Genomic DNA, 15,547 nt, shown 5'->3' on the forward strand with positions numbered 1-15,547 from the left:
GGCCTCTCTGGGTCTCCATGCAGGGACTCCCCTGTCACAGGCCCTCCTTGGTTGCTTTCCTTAACTTCAGAGGAAGGCTCCAGAGCTCCTTTTCTTGTATCCTTGACCTTAAAGCCAGAACCCCATGGCTGAAGCTGCCAAGTTTTGCTGTCTGCTGGGCCTGGAACCTGGGCCCCTTTCTTGAACTACATTTGCATTAGATCAGGTTGTTGTGTTGGTCTAGAAAATCCCTAAGGCCTTTTCCTCTCCCCATTGCAGGATTAGGTGGGCAGAGTCTTGTCCTGAGGTTACCACTCCCTTTATTCCATTTTTTAAATCAGGCCCTTCTTTAAACTTTCTTATCTCCTTGAGCACATGACTTGGCTTCATAGTTAAATTTCCAGATTCTCCTTTTCTCCTCAAATTGTACATTTTGTATCTCTCTTCGCCCCATTTGCTGCTTTTAACTCTAGCTCAGCATAGGAGTGATAACTGGTAACCACGTGACATGGTCAACACTGTCCATGCTGTCTTGAAATCTCCTCTGCCAACTACATTAATCCAAAACTCTTCAGTTTGCCTTCAGAACCAGGTAGGAGGGTCAGAGGCCAGAATGAAGGGTACCAATTCTAATAAAGGATTCTCTTCTTTAGGATGCTTGCTTCAGTTCTCAAAGTGGGTGTGGATTTCACCAGGCAAAGCACCCTGCCAGAGAAAACAGGAGAGACTCAGGTTGTGGCTCTCTGCAGCCTCTTTAGTACGAGGACCCTTAAACCTCACTGCTCCTTCACGTTGGATGGTCCTCACTGCCTGTCAATAATGACCTGTGTCGTTCATAGTCCGGCGGGCTGCAGGGTTCCAAGTCTGGCTGGCTGGTCCAGGTGCTGCTTGCTTCTGGATGAGACTAAATGGACCTGGAGATTAAAAGTCCTGTTTCTCTCTCAGGGGCAGCTTAGAGCACTCAGGGTGAGGGTAATAGGCTGGGGCGTGGAAAGGGTTTTCCACCGAGTGCTACAATTTAGCTCTTTTAGAGTGAGATTGCCGTTATCAGATGGCAGTGGAAACCCGGGCATTCCAAAGGCCTGCGACGATACTGCAGTGTTACAGCTCTTTGGTTAAGCTGTTGAGCTAAGCATGGCAGAGGGTGCGGGCAGATGCCCTGGAAGGCAGGGTGCCCAGTGGGAATTCTTCCCCAGAATAAATGGAGTCTTGATGGTCATGTTGGAAGAATGGCGCAAGCACAAGAGAGCAAGCCAGCCAACATTTATTTTTCCAGAATCAGGGATCTATAAACCTTGGGCAGTGGGGAGGGGTTTGAGGGAGGACATGTATGATTCACTAGGGCCAGGTGTGCCAGGATACCTGGGCAGTGGGGAGGGGTTTGAGGGAGGACATGTATGATTCACTAGGGCCAGGTGTGCCAGGATACTTGGGCAGTGGGGAGGGGTTTGAGGGAGGACATGTATGATTCACTAGGGCCAGGTGTGCCAGGATACTTGGGCAGTGGGGAGGGGCTTGAGGGAGGACATGTATGATTCACTAGGGCCAGGTGTGCCAGGATACTTGGGCAGTGGGGAGGGGTTTGAGGGAGGACATGTATGATTCACTAGGGCCAGGCGTGCCAGGATACTTGGGCAGTGGGGAGGGGCTTGAGGGAGGACATGTATGATTCACTAGGGCCAGGTGTGCCAGGATACTTGATTTACATGCAGCGGTTCAGTGCCTCATTTACACGCAGTAGCACGGGGTCCCATCACAAGAAGGAGAACACAGCACTTAATTATCCTACGGGTGGGGGAGGAACTTCTAGGTGCAATTAAAGGTCATTTGCTGAAGGCTAGGATCTCCTTAACACAGGGTAGGGCATTTCCAGAAATCCTCAGGGGCTTGCAGAACAGGCTCACCAAGTGCTACTACCAGCTGTGCTGCGTGTGTGCTGCCCACAAAAGGGCCCCCAGCCACCTCTCTCCCTCTCTCTCTCTCTCTCTCTCTCTCTCTCCTCTGCCTCCCCCTCTCCTTCCCTTCCTCCCTTGCCTTCACTGTCCATCTCTATCTCCCTGTCGCCCCTCCCCCAATAAATGTCTTACATTTGATCTGTTGTGTGCCATAATTTCTTAGTGGCACATCTTGGTATGGACCGACAAAGATACCCTCATCCCCTTGACACTTTATCCTAACACACCCCCCTTGTTTTCTGCCCCAACAGAGCCTTGCCATGTGTTAATGTTTACCTCCTCCTACCTCCTTAAGACTCCTGAATCCTGAGATGAGCTGTGTATGCCACCCTTCCAGACTCTCCATTTGCTTTGCTTGTTTCAGAGCCTCTGCCCTGTGCAATGTAAGAAATACTGAATGCGAGTCTTCTCCATACAGTACTATGCAACATGTTTAGGACAAGGAATGCAAATCTTTTATCTCTCCTACCTTGTAAGACCTTTATGCAAATGTTTTCATCAGTCCACTCAGTAAAACCTTTCTTCACACAAAGGCCAAAGGCCCACTGCTGTATTCCAGGAATTTGATGGCCTGGAACAGTGACCCTTTCTCCTTAGAACACTGACCCCTTTCTCTTCCCTCCTTCATTTCCGGTGCACCAATTCTTTTCAGAGAAGCCAATTGAGTATGACTGTAAGGTCAAACCCCAGCCAATGTGGAAAAGACACAATTGACAAAGCCACCACCTACCGTAGGATAGAGACCTTCCTGCGCCCTTCCTGTCTCTGTGATGGCTCTTCTGGGCGTACCCTCTTAACCAAGAGCAGTGGTTCTCAACCTGTGGCTTGAGACCCACAGGGTCACACATCATATACCCTGCATAGCAGATAGTTACATTACAATCTATAACAGACAAGTACAGTTGTGAAGTAGCAACAAAGTAATTTTATAGTTGGGGTCATCACGACATGAGGGGCTGTATTAAAGGCTCCCAGTGATAGAAATGTTGAAACCTACTGATCAAGAGGATAATGTGCCGTGCCCAGCTGTAATGGTGGTGTCTTTCTTTGTGCCTCAGAACTTAATTCCAGCAGCAGTATCAGACTTCCGCATGGATTCTGACTCTCTCCTTTAGAACTTTGATGACATGTGTTGTGTCCCCGCTACCCCCATGTCTACTAGGACCACTCAGCATCGGTCTAGCTTCTGTCTTACCAGCTTAGCCCAAAACATCTTCCACATTTCCTGGTTCCTCTTGTGTCTCTCAGATATGACAAGCTGCCATGTAAGGTTGCAGCATCTCTTATTTAAAGTCCTTTCTACAGGTCAAATATCCAAGACATCCTTTTTCCTCGCTTAATTGGATCTACATTTTCCTTTAACTTCTGGGGCTTATGAACCCACTGAAACGACACACTCCAAGCTAAGTGTGGCTTTAACGCAGCAAGTGCTGTCCCTCAGTTCATGGAGAACAGCCTGTGTGTGCCTGTCCCATCTGTTGAGAAGCAGACGCAGGTCTGGATGCTCCCATCAATGCGAAGTGCACATCCTACCAAACCTGAGTGTGCTGTGATGTCTAACCTCTGGGGTCTGGTGGCAAATGCAAAGGGACTTTATATGCTAAAGAGGTACTAGCTGACTGAGCTGTGAGCCTCCAGCTGTCACCAGGACATCAGAGACACAATAAAAATTAAGTTGAAGTTCCTATCAGGAAAGGCTACAGTTTTAACCTGAGAACCCTTTGCTGGGACATGTGTCACAGTGTCTCTGGGAGGCACGAGTAACATATTGGCTGAATCTTCATTAATATAGCAAGTTTGCCTAGTGTTGGTTTTGATGTTTTCTGTGGTATGAGTGTTATGGTGGCAGTATGTGTGTGTGTGTGTGTCCCTGTCCCTCTTTTCACATCATCTTCTCTTGATGAGTTTTTTTTTTTTTTTGTGGTTCCTTCCCCATAGTTTAGAGAAGTAGTGTAGAATATATGTCAAGAACCAGAGTAGAAATCAGGTCTAAGGACGTCCAAAGACAGGGCAGGTGCTGGATCTAGGAGTGCCTCTTTAAAAAAAACGATTTTTGTTATGTGTATGCCTGCATGTATATCTGTGTACTACATGCGTACAGTGCCTGAGGAGACCAGAAGATGGCACCAGATTCCCCTGGAACTGGAGTTACAGATGGATGTGAGCCACCATGTGGGTGCTGAGACCCTGAACGCAGGTTATCTCTAAGAGCAGCTGGTGTGTAAAGGAATGTTAATTCAGAACATGGCTGCTCTGGCAAGAGGTCACATCCAAAGACTTTCTAGGTCTGTGTGATCTGGCTAAACCACAAACACACCTGTAATCCAGGATACAGAGGCAAGCAGATCTAAGTTCAAGGTCAGCCTGGTATAGAACAAATTTCAGGTAAAGGAAAGCTTAGATCCAGGCATGGTGGTACACGCCTTTAATCCCAAATGAAGGTGAAGTTAACTTGCAGAAGGAAGCACCCATGTTTGAAAGTGCTATCTAATTGAGTCGCGGATTTGACAAAATAGAATATACCCAACTCTCACGAGAAGAGAGAGGAAAGGGATGCTACTTAAGAGGCAGTTTTTCAGAGAGAGAGAGAGAGAGAGAGAGAGAGAGAGAGAGAGAGAGAGAGAGAGAGAGAGAGAGAACAGTTTTACCAGGACAGTAGTAGAGAGATGGGTTACCAAAAGAGAGAGAACTCAGGTGAAGATGGAACAGGCCAGAAAATGAGAAGCCTGAAAGTTAGAGCAGATTGCTGGAGTTAATTTGAGGCCAAACAGCAATTCCAGGATGAGAGAGAAACCATATTAAATAAGTCAGCAGGGAGAAGAGTTTGAGCCAGAGCAGCTGAGTTGAACCAGCCAGCCCAGAGCTCAGAAAGAACAAGTAAGGGTGAGCTTATTAAGCAGTAAGTGTCAGAGGCTGAAAACACTTTGGGGCTAGGTTAGATGGTACAGAGGCTAGAAGCTTCCAGGACCAGGCTTAGGTTAGCAGAAGGAGGCAGTAAAACTCCCAGACAACAAATGAAGCAGGAAAAAATGTTTCTTTTACACTACTGCTCCTGACCGTTGAGACCCAGCTCCTCAGGAGCATGTCTTGGTGGAGGCTGTGGCCTTTGGCATCCCAGCCTGAGAGCTGGGAACAGACACTCAACCTCACTGACCTGTGGCCTTGGTTCTTGTGTCTGGACAGGTCATGAGGGCACACCCAGCCAGAAGCCACAGTGACTGGAGCTGTCAATACCGATGACTTGTGTCTCACCCAAAGGGAGTTCAGGCAGAGTGGGCAGGGGAAGCTTCGGGTGGGGTTGGGGGCAAATATAAGTGCTCAGCACCACTGGGGCCATTTTGATTGAACTTTCTGTGGGGGGATCTTCCTTTCAGAAAGCAAGGCAGGGACTTCCACTGCATGTGTCTCCATGCCTGTGTGGAGTGCTAATGAGACCAAGGTCCCCGCTGTAGCACTCAGTGCTTTTATACTCCACAGTCCTAGAGGCTCAATGGTGCAGGGACACCTGCACCACTGAGGTCCCGTCCTCTCAGAGACCCTTTCAAACATACACTCGCAACTTGTCTGTCTTATAGATGCCTGTAAATAAATTATCTTTAGTTTGGACATTCTTTACAAGTCAGGGCATAATTTTATATGTCCTCTACCTATAAGGTAATTTATATGACTTAATATTTTAAAAGTTATGTACTGATTAGCATGGTTCTTAGATCAGTCTTCAGCAACTTCTGGGCATTATTTGAAATCTCTGATAACAGATTTATACTTTTCTTATTGGGTTGCTATGTATACCATTCCTATAAAGGTTTCAGGTTGCAATTGGTGGGCTGGTATTGGTGTCCAATTCACTCAATGAATTTCACCTTCTACAGAGGGAATTAATCTGCTCAGCTTCCTAGCCATTAGCAATACATAAAAATTCTATAATAAAGTGCGCTATTATCTCTTTTTGAAGATGAGTAATGAGGCATGACAATTTCTTTCTAAAGCAGTAATCAAGAAAGAGAGCCCTACATTTAATTCATTATGTGTGCCCGCAGAAAAAGCAAAAGAAAAACAAACTTAAAAAAAAAATTATCCATTTGAGTCAACTGCGAGCTTAAATTATAGGTTCCTGCAACTTTAGCTTAATTGCTATCAGAAAGAAGCACAGACACTGTGGTCAGATACCTCAGAGCAGACTACCAAAGTGGTGTAATCTTTGACATTTTAGAAAGGGATAGAATTATCTCCACCCCAACCTCTACTGCTCTTCCTTCACAGTGAAGTCACAAAATACACACCAGAACAGAAGAAAAGCCAAGCCTAGTGGAATTTAAATGAAAACTCTGTTACCAAAGGACAGTCTGTAACAGATGATAAGAACCAGGGGTCATGACCCTTCTCAACGTCTTTTGTTTGTAATGGATAACGAAGTGAGTATTCTCCCCTCTCCCCATCCTCCCCTTTCTCCCTCCATCCCTCTTATCCTGTGGAGATCAGGCTGTGTCCAGCTCCAAGTGACTCTATTCTACGCGAGCACTGGCTTTTCAGCCCTGCTTTGGTCCTGGGTGGCTTGATTGAACAAAACAGCATTTGACTCTAATTTGAGTCCAAGATGAATCTGTATTGCATGTAGACACCACCATCTGCCCCTCCCCACCCACAAGGCATAGACTGAGAAATAACTTACTCTACAAATGGAAGGTACCACCTGTAAACTTATCAGGATGGACTGGAGACATCTGAGCACATAGGCATGTTAATGTGATGCCAGAAGGTCTAGGCTGGAGAATTACCCAACATGCCAGCCTATCTTATCTATTTCTGTGACAAAACACATGACCAGAGTAGCTTATAAAAGAAACGTTTAATTTGGAACTCACGGTTGCGGAGGGTTAGAGTCCATGACCATCATGGCAGGGAGCATGGCAGCAGGCAGGCACAGCACTGGAGCAGCGGCTGACAGCTCACATTCTTTTTTTTTTAATCTTAAAAATTATTTTATTTTTGTACATATACATTTATATTATTATACATATATACACTAGGTTACCTATGGCAAGAAGAACCATGACATGATCAGGAGTTACATAGATGTTACATTCTTAGTGTTTTGGCTGTTTGTATTTGACAGCCTTGAAGAAGACATCTTTCCTTTCTTGGTGCACCTAAATTTCTGAATGTAAATCAGTCTACATCACATATTGTCATTATCAACTTAGAATGACTATCTAGACCTAAAAACATCTTAACCCCTAAACAATTAAGCTTCATTGTAAAACTAAGGTACCTGGTCTTCAACTCCCTCAGGGACTCGAGAAGGAGTAAACTTGATTATCTGAGTATGCTGGGAGTGCAGGTTAGTAGCTTTCCAAATGAAAAGATGACAGAGACAGCTTTCTACCTAAATAGACACCCAAAACTCTCTATAACGTTGGAGCATCTTCTTCAGCCTTCTGGCCCAGTATATCTGACAGACATATTTGCGGACAGCTCACATTCTCATCCACAAAGAGGAGGCACCATGTAGCTTCTGAAACCTCAAAGTCTACCCCTCCTCCAACAAGGCCGCACCCCCCAGTCCTCCTTAAACAGTCTTATGAACTGGCAACCAAATATTCAGATATAAGATCCTGGGGGGAGGGTCTGTTCTCATTTGAACCATCACACAGATGGACAGCGTAGGCAGCCTCCCAGTGTGTGCCTCAAGGGGGACAGGCAGAGAACCCCAGCTTGTCCTGGGGTTCAGCTCATCTTGGTCTCCCCTGTTTGATGTAATCCATTTGAACTCATCTCTTTATCCATCAGAATCTGGTTCTGGCACTTACTCTCCAGGGTCCTGCTCTTTGCAACTCAACTCAACCCTGGGGCTTGATTGGTCCTGTGACCACAGTGGCTTTGAATGCCTCCAGCAGCTCCCCAACTGGGTTTCTAATGTCTCATCTAACTATTGCAGCTACAGTACTTGCTCTCATTTCTGCCTCTAGGTAGGGCTGATATTGCTGTTATGAAACATCATGATCAGAAGCAGTTTGAGAACGGAAGGATGTATCTGGTTTACCTGTCCTGAATCATAGTCCATTGAGGGTAGGCAAGGCAGGAACTCAAACTGGGCAGGAACTTGGAGGCGGAAGCGGATGCAGAGGCCATGGAGGAGTGTTGCTGGCTGGGTTTCTCCATGTGACGTGCTCAGCCTGCTTTCTTATAGCGCTCAGGACCACCAGCCTAGGGATGGCACCAACCACAATGGTCACTAATTAAGAAAAGGCCCTACAGGCTTGTCTTCAGCCAGATCTTCTGGAGGCATTTTCTCAATTGAGGCTTCCTCCTCTCAGAAAACTATAGCTTGTGTCCAGTTGACATAAAGCTTGCCAGCACATCATGTGAGATGTGTGATGTGTGACCTAAGAATTCACATTAGTAATTAAGATTGGAATGAAAGAGCCCATGTTTGCCAACAGCCAGCTATCAGGTGAATCAATGATACTTGACAGATTTCAGCCGATAAAGTCAACATACAGAATTCTGACATTGTGGAGAGACACAAGTGGGTCCTCCTTAATTTTTGGTATAGTATGTTCACAATAGTATTTCTTCCACATCTCTATTTATTTTCCTTTTGTCCATCAGGATCTTGCCTTGCAGGCCAGGCTGGCCTTGAACTTGATCCAATTTCTGCCTCTTAGTGCTGGATTTATAGGCATGGTCCATCAGGTTTGTTATGTATGTTGCTATTAACACCAGTACTTGGTTCATTTGAAAAGTGTGTGTGTGTGTGTGAGTGTGTGTTTGAGTGTGTGTGTGTGTGAGTGTGACAGTGTGTGTGAGTGTGTGTGAGTGTGAATGTGTGTGTGAGTGTGTGTGTGTGTGAGTGTGTGTGAGTGTGTGTGTGTGAGTGTGTGTGTGTGTGTGTGTGTGTGTGTGTGTGTAGGCTAGAGGAACAATCTTGAACATCGTTCATCAGTTATTGTCCGCAACTCCTCACCCCCACATTTTTGAAACAGAGACTCTCACTGGCCTGGAATTATCCCCAAATAGATTAGTCTGGCAGGACATTGAGCCCCAGGGACTGGCCTGTCTCTGCATTCCCAGTGTTAGGATTACAAGTACACATGACACTATTATTATTTTATCCATGCGGGTACTAAGAATTGAACTGAGATCCTTGTGCTTGAAAAAAAAAAAAAAAAAGTACTTTACTGACTGAGCAACCTCCCAAGTCTACACACTTAAAACAAAACAAAACAACAAAACAAAAAAACCGATCCAAACCAAAAAAAAAAAAACAACTTAGATTTATTTATCTTTATGTGTATGTGTATGTGCGCATGTGCTAGAAATAGTGGATGGTGTTTAGAAACCTAGTGATTAAAAATGATGAAACAAGGTCAGCGTCCAAAAAGGACTCCAAAATACATAAACAATTTTGCCACAGACCACCCCAGCCGGGTATGGGGGAAACAATTCTGCCATGGACCACCCCAGCCGGGTGTGGGGGAAACAATTCTGCCACGGACCACCCCAGCCGGGTGTGGGGGAAACAATTCTGCCACAGACCACCCCAGCCAGGTGTGGGGGAAACAATTCTGCCACGGACCACTCCAGCCGGGTGGGGGCGGTCCCTGGGATGAGGGCCCTTGAAGACTAGGTGGGCAAGGACTCGGCAGTAACAAATAAAGACAAACACAGAGGCAGTTTGAATCTGAGTGTATTTTGTATCTCTCAAGCAAGGATTTTTATACACAATGAAACAAGTATTACAACTCTTAGGAGATGTGTTCAGTGAAGCAATCATGAGTAGAACACAGAACACGTGTGTACTGAAGCAATCACGGATAGGACAGATAATATTGTTATTCGGCACAGGAAAGTACAAAATTATCCAAGGCGAATGGCATAATTCCAAGAGCAGGTTAAAAATTCTTATGGTCTGTAGTACTTAACCTATATTTTTGTGAATCTTCAAGGTGTGATTTTAAACTATTTAAATTTTTTATTTAAGCCTCTCTTAACCATAGACCAAAGCCCACTTCCGACAACACACGTATAACCATATGATATTTTGTTGTTGGGAAAGTTTTTATCAATCATAATACTATTTTATAATTTTATAAATGATTTATAAAGTGAAAGCGCTGGTTCTCCTGGAGATAAGGTCATGGCTAGTGACTCCATCTCAAGGGATGGTCTCTCATCCAATTTCTCGCTAAGAATCTCAGCCTAGGCTATCAGGAACGTCTCGTGGATAAGAAGAGGAATAGAACAGATGAATTGCCATGAGAATTATGGCTCAATATTTTTTCTCCAGCCAAGAGTTCCACGACTGATTCCAGGAGACCTCTTTCCTTTGAAGTTAACGCTCCACTCTGTGGAACTTGTCACACAGAATCTACTGGAGTTGGTGTGGCACAATTCTCTAAGTTTATTTGCACTGTGGCGTGTGCAGGTACCTGAGGAGGCCAGAGGGCACTGGATCTCCAAGAACTGGAGATGTAGGTATATCTAAGCCTCCTGACAAAGATGTTAGGAAGCAAACTCAGGACCACTGTAAAGCACTAAAAGCTCTTAACTCCGGGGCCACGTTAGCTCCCTCCCACACACTTCCTCAATATCCAAGTATAAACGTCAAACTTCCATTTTTATGGCCTGGTGTCAAAGTCAGTGTGGTGGTTGGATTGCAGACTAGGAACTGGGCCCAGCCAGGCAAGGAGAAGGGCCTCTTTGTAAGGTCATATGCCTTTTGGTCGGGGGTGGGGTCACAGCACATGGTAATGATCAAAGAAGATGAAACCTGCCCTGTCCCCACCCAACTGTACACCTAGAGAACTGCTTATGTATCTTGGGGTGTCCTTTTTGGACTCTAACCTTGTTTCATCAATTTTAATCACTAGATTTCTAAAAATCATCCAATATTTCAAGCATTCAGAAAATTTCATAAAATATCATTAATGTGCCCATCACATAATTCTCTCAGATGTAATATTGTATCATAATTGTATCATGGTTTCTAGTGGTGGAGGTGATGGTCGTGGTAGTGTGCGTTTGTGTGTGTGTGCGCGTGCACGGGTTCGAGCAGTGCACTTGTTTGGAAGGGGGGCCCAGAACTTAGCCTTAGGTGCTTTTCCTCAGGGCCCACCCACCTTTTCCTTAAGACAGGATATCTCACTGGAATGGGGGCTTGCCAATTAGGCTAAGGTGGCCATCCTGTGAGAGGCAGCACTCTCCCTGTTCTGCCTCCCTGGTACTGGGATGCAAGTGTGGGCCACCATGCTCACTTTCATACTGGAGGTCACACTTGGGTTATGACAAGCATTTTGCTAGCATTTTGTGACCTCCTCCTCTTCTTTTTATTTCCTGGGAAGAAAACAATGTTTTCTTGATAGGTTATTGACTAATGACCGATGTGGGAGGGCCCAGACCCTGGTGGGCAGTGCCACCCCTGAGGAAGTGGTCCTGGATGGTATATATATATATATATATATATGCAAGTTGAGCAAGTCATGGTGAGAAAGCCAGTAAGCAGCACTCCCCCCTGCCTTCTTCAGGTCCTGCCTCCAGGTTCCTGCCTTTAATTCTGCCCTCGCTTCCCTCAGCAATGCACTGTAAGATAAGACAAAGCCATGAAATGACACAAAATGACACAAAATGACAAATGAGATGAAGCAACCTTCCTCCCCAGGTTGTCCTTGAACCTAGTCCTTATCACAGCAACAGGAACCCTGCCTAACACAGCGCCATATTGGAGGGAGGTGGGGCCAAGCCTTCTCACCAGCTCCAAGCTTGGGATTGTTTCTTGATGTTCTCACCTCGGGAGAGCCCCTCTCTTCCCCGTTCTGTCATTTTTATTTGTGCGGCTCAGCCTAGCCCCGACTCTTATCCCTCACCCGTCTCCTTCATGCCATTTGCAGAAACCTCATGATAGCATGGGGTAAGCATCATTTCATATAGTTTCCGGAGATTCCTTGTATTGTCTTTTTCTTATCGATTTGCAAGAACAGGGAATCATTTATGTGATGTACGGTAGAGGTTGATCTGTCCTCAGTGCAGTAAGCTGTGGATAATATCTTCAGCTGCAACTCGGATTCCAGCTTTAATCACAATGCCTTTTTTTTTTTTTTTTAGTCCAGACTTCTATAAGACAGCTAACGTTGCCAATCTCTCCTTTCATGGCTTCTTGTCTCTGGGTTGCATTAATTACAGAAATAGGGAACAGCCGCGGCACAGGCGGACAACTGGCCGGGGCTTTTATTGAGGCAACACGTCACTGAAGTGACAGCCTGCTCCAAGCAGCATCTCAGCTAGCTGTTATGTGTCTTATGATTGCACCTTTCTGGTAGCAGGGGATCCGAGGACATGTTCCAGTTTGAGGCAAAGGTCTGGGGCCCCATGCTGTCTTCAGACCACCACGTCTCCCAGGAATGGAGGGATGTCAGCTCGGTCACCAAGGTGTGCATCCCTCCCTGTGAATGGGGACTGGGGTGACTGCTGTGGCATTGCCCACTTCTCATCTCCTGTCTCCATTTGCTTCTGTCCCTCTTCCATGTCCCCGGTCCCCAGCTGGTTCCAGTAGCAGCCGGAATCCACTGACCCAGAGGCTGAGTCGGGCAGCCCCAGTCTACCGCAGCGTGAGAAGCCAGGCATGCTTTGGGCCCAAACTTCCTGTGGTTTACAGCCAATATAGCGAAAAACTGACTTCACATTTTAAGAGTGATTTAGACAGTAGATCCAAACATCCTGGAGGAAAACACCTTTCTGAAGAACAACCACTAAATCTATATGGACAGACAGTATGACTTTCAAGGCAATCCTAAGAAATCCATTTACATAATCAGCTGGTGATGTCTCTGTTCTTCTAAGTGGCTCTGGGCTCGATAGAGAATCCTATGGCTTACAATCAGTGCTTTATGTCAGTGCTCCCTGGCATGCCTTCCACTCTTTACATGCAGCCTTAACAGTGCTGGCAGTGGAGTGGAGTGGGAGCATGGCAGGGTCCTCTTTGCTTTACCCGTCTTGTTGGCAGAACCTACAAAGATAAAGATTTCATCTCTATCAGCTAGATTGTCTTGGCAGGCCAAGCATAGGCCAGCATAGGATGGCACAGCTTGGCCAGCCTTCTTGGATACTGATTTGCCTCTGGCCAAGCTATCCATTATACTTTAGAAAGAGATGTTCATTTTTACTTATAAACACATCTAATTTTGGTTTTACTATCTCTCTGGTCTTGGGTTTTTGTGTGTCTCTCTTTTAGTGTCTGAGAGCTGATCTGGGGTCATCTGTCTACGGGTGTAGGGTGAAATGCATAGAGACATTTGATTTTGCTTTAGAAAAACTCAAAACAAACAAACAAACAAACAAGCTAAAGAAAAAGACCCTCCCGACCACACAGACCCTATAAACTATCACAGAAAAACTTTTAAAAATTATTGCTTGCCATATCATGTCCCTTGGAGTCACTGGGAGCCCTGTGAAGGAGAGGGGTACATCTCCATTATCAAGCAAACTTTTAATTTATTTAAAATTTTATCATTATTTAATTAAAGAGCATGTACATGTGCCACAGTACACATGTGGTAGTCAAAGTGCAACTTTCAAGCATGCCTAACCTGTATCCCGAAACCCTTTCACTTTTTTTTTCAAGATAAGATTTCTCTGTGTAGCCTTGACTACCCTGGACTTGCTTTATAGACCAGGCTAGCCTCGAACTCACAGCGATCCACCTGCCTCTGCCTCCCGAAGTGCTGGGATTAAAGGCGTGTGTCACCACTGCCCAGCTGCCCTTTCACTTTTATGAAAAGACTACCTTGCTGCCAACATCTGGGATTCTAGGGCTAAAGGCTTTTTTCTGTCCCACAGCCTGTCTCCTCAGCCCGCAACTTAAGGAAGCAAGTAGTGGGAAGGCGTGCCCCGGGAGCAGCCCTTGGGTAATGGCAGATGGGCACTGATGTATGGAGGAGGCCCAAGCTCTGTCTCCTGGTGGCTAGGAGTCTGCTGTGTGTGTTTCATCCTGGGTCCCAAGGTTTCCCTGCAGGGCTAAGGCCCAGTTGGTCACAGTGGTAGCAATGATACAGTGCCTTTATTAGCTGCCATCCTCTTGCCTGGCCCTGCCTGCTACCCTGCATAGAGTTCATGGGGGTGGGGGGGGGACAACAGTGAGTTTTTTCTAGATAGGAAACCTGTTCCAAGCTGGGACTGTGTTGCCCCTGGTACCTGCCATCTATGATCTGCTTACTAAGTGCCATGACATGAGGGGCAGGCAATTTTGTAAGGGAGGAATGATTCCAGGATGGCCCATGATATCAGTAGTATGGGCAGCTTTTCTGTATGTGTGCGTTTTACTCAAGTTCCCTTGGTTGCAACCACAGACCTTTGTTCCGCACAACTGAAGAGACGGCTGTTGCATCGTAGGGCTACAGGAAAGTGCACCATGTTGAGGAAGGGGCAGGAGATGGGCTAGCCAGGGTGGCATGAGGCAGTAGGGAGTATGGATAGCAGCTAGAATTTACTGGGCACTAGCTGTGTGCCAGGCCCTCAGCCTCAAATGCCATCTGATTTTATTTTCACAGCAACCCCATGAGGTTGCATCGTGATGCCATCCCTACATCGCCTGGGTCATGCATTTCCTGGGGACGCTGGCTTCAGAGAACTTCTTGTTGTTCTGTGTTGTCTTTCTCGGTGTAGGCAATGGTGCTCAGAGCTTTGCACACACTAGGCTGGTCCTGTACTAATGAGCTGGGTTCCCAGGCAGAAGCCTGAATTCTGGACTATCTTTCCTAGTTGATACCTTTGTGGCCCAGGCATGATGGCATCTGGTCTCTTTCTCTCGTAAGTTTCAAGTTCTTGGGGAGACCCATAAAATTCACTCAACTTTTATCAGCTTGGTCCAGCGGTATACATTAAATCCCAGGAGCTCATCTGCACTCTCACATATCTCCTAGGATAGAATCGTGAGAGAATATTCTTTTACCCCAAACTTTCCTCTCCTCCTCTTTTCTTTCTTTCTTTCTTTCTTTCTTTCTTTCTTTCTTTCTTTCTTTCTTTCTTTCTTTCTTTCTTTCTTTCTAAACAGAGTCTCTAGCCCAGGATGGCCCTGAAATTGTATGTAACTGAAGATGACCTTAAACTTTAGTTTTTCCTCTCTCTGTCTCCTAACTGCTGGGACTACAGGTGTGCACCATCATGCCTGCCTTCTGTGGTGCTGGAGAGGGAACCCAGGACTTTGTGCATGCCTATATGTACATAAACACTCTATCATCTGAGCCGCACCTGTAGCTCTAGGTGCAGCAAATAATGCCTCTCAGAATGAGGTCCCTGAATCACACTAGCATCCCCTGGGAGCCGAATGGGAAAACAAATTCACCTTTCTGCCCCATCCAAGACCTACTTGCTTTGAGCTTCTGAGGGCAGAATCTGGATGCTTCATGTATGTAGGAGTTTCCATGTTCTGGTGCCTGGATACTGATGGTGGAGGCCCCATGAAGAGCCTTTGGAACCTTGCCATTACTAGATAAACTGCTGGAATGTCTTGTTGGCAAGAGGCTATAGCCACCATCTATTGTGTTTTCTTTTGAAAACAGTTAGGCATCTTTACTTTTTCATAAGAACAAAACCAGAACACAAAGGATCTACATGTA

The sequence above is a fragment of the Acomys russatus genome, chromosome 5, assembly GCF_903995435.1.
Source record: "Acomys russatus chromosome 5, mAcoRus1.1, whole genome shotgun sequence".
NCBI classification, from domain to species: domain Eukaryota; kingdom Metazoa; phylum Chordata; class Mammalia; order Rodentia; family Muridae; genus Acomys; species Acomys russatus.